This window comes from Palaemon carinicauda, chromosome 2, assembly GCF_036898095.1.
Source record: "Palaemon carinicauda isolate YSFRI2023 chromosome 2, ASM3689809v2, whole genome shotgun sequence".
NCBI lineage: Eukaryota > Metazoa > Arthropoda > Malacostraca > Decapoda > Palaemonidae > Palaemon > Palaemon carinicauda.
Genome location: NC_090726.1, coordinates 61,760,641 through 61,763,140, shown reverse-complemented (window position 1 = coordinate 61,763,140; position 2,500 = coordinate 61,760,641).

Genomic DNA, 2,500 nt, shown 5'->3' with positions numbered 1-2,500 from the left:
TTCGTGTACCTCCCTGCTTGGATATTATCCAAAATTACCGGTATTCGTTTCTGAAAGTTTTTATCCTAATACTGACAGCATTTAGATTAAAAGGAGAGTGGGTAATAATGTATTGCATTGCATTTGTATTCCTACTGGAGAATTCATACTCCTTTCATTTATGATAAACGTGTTTCTTACTTTTTAGCTTCCCATTTTAGTATCAAAGCGAACTTTTCTTTTACAACTATAGCTGAACTTGAGTGTGTCATTTCAGTGACTAAAATGCAGGATAAAAAGACGCAAAAGTTGCATGACTAAAAGGAGTGATGAATTGCATCCTTTTATCGTTTCATCGTATCATATTTGCAAGATTTTTCCACAGTTGGGAATTTACAAAACGTATAAATCTTTAAAAAATATGTCTAAAATACGGATGAACATCAAGTAATATAATACAGGTATTACATGATATGTAATTGCATATAAATAATAAAGATATCTAAACTAACAACTATGAAGAGCATTTAACATACAAAATCCAGTATATCTTCGGAAAAAGATTGCATGACTACATTTACATTTCATACACACGTGTTGTAAGTACAAAAAAAAAAAAAAAAAAAAAAACGCATACAAATTCTTTACACATATACCACTTTACGGTCGTATTTCTATAACAATAACAAAGAGATAGATCCTAAGTGTACCCTTGAACTGGTCATTTTGCCGTCACTCATATCTCTGTTATTGTTTAACTCTCGGTAAACTTTCGAGTACTTTTGCAATAAATCTCCCCATAAAGAAATCTTCGCATGTTCAAGGATATGATTACCTAAATGACTTTAAGAAGAGGTATGTATATATATATATATATATATATATATATTATATATATATATATAATAGATATATATATATATATATATATATATATATGTATATATGTATATATATATGTGTATATATACTATATATATGTGTATATATATATATATATATATATATATATATATATATATGTATATATATAAAATATATATATATACATCATATATATATACATATATATATATACATATATATATATATATATGAAATCATATGCCTAAACGGCTTTAAAAGAGGTTGTGTATATATATATATACATCCATATATATATATATATATGCATATATATATACATCCATATATATATATATGCATATATATATATATACATATATATATATATATATATATATACATATATATATATATATATATATATACATATATATAAACATACATATATGTGTATATAATGTGATAATTGTGTATATTTAGACGTGTTTTTCATATTCATATAAGCCATATATTATATTCCTCTTAATATCCGGATTCTCTCAACCTCGGGATCATAGACCAAAGGGAGAATCAACTACAATATAATAGCTTCTAGTCGGCGGGGGAATTGAACTCGGGCACAAAAAAAATGAGGTGCTTTTGACTTAGCAACTCAGCCAGAAAGCGATAAAAGTTGATGACATTCTCTCTTTGAGCGCATATGACCATGAACCGACATGTGTGCATGACCACTAACAGAAAAAATCTATGCTCACCTAGCAGAGAGCGGGTATGCACGCATGGATGCTAGGTCATATGAACGTGTGAAGCTAAGCTCTTATGGGTGCAAAGGAGTAAATGTGTATGAGCGCTAAGATGTGAACAGAAGGATGTACTTGAGCGCGTTCTGGCAATTGCTTTTGAGCACATAAGCGTAGCGTGATCCCGTCGGGTAAAGCAAGTGCAAGATCTCCAGATCTGACAAGTGTGTGCTTAATGGGGAGCATGGGCGTCTTACCGAACATGCGCTAATAGCAGCATGAGCGTCTAATAGTGAGAGCAAGTGCTTTGACATAAGCACGTCAAAATGCAAAGACAATCCTGCAATTCAAGGTTCCCATAGGAGAGCACTCGTTCGTAGAAATTATTATTATTATTATTATTATTATTATTATTATTATTATTATTAGCCAAGTTACAACCCTAGTTGGAAAGGCAGGATGCTATAAGCCCAGGGGCTCCAGCAGGGAAAGTAGCCCAGTGAGGAAAGGAAAAATGGAAAAAAAATATCTTATAAACGGTAAAAAATTTAAATAAATATCTCCTACATAAACTATAAACAATTTAACAAAACAGAAATAAGATAGGATACGGTAGTGTGCCCGGGTGTACCCTCGAGCAAGAGAACTCTAATCCGAGACAGTGGAAGACTATGGTACAAAGGCTATGACACAACCCAAGACTAGAGAACAGTAGTTTGATTTTGGAGTGTCCTTCTCCTAGAAGAGCTGCTTACCCTAGCTAGTGTGTCTCATCTACCCTTACCAAGAGGAAAGTAGCCACTGACCAATTACAGTGCAGTAGTTAACCCCTTGGGTGAAGAAGAATTGTTTGGTAATCTCAGTGTTGTCAGGTGTATGAGGACAGGAGAATCTGTAAAGAATATGCCAGACTTTTCGGTGTATAAGTAGCAAAA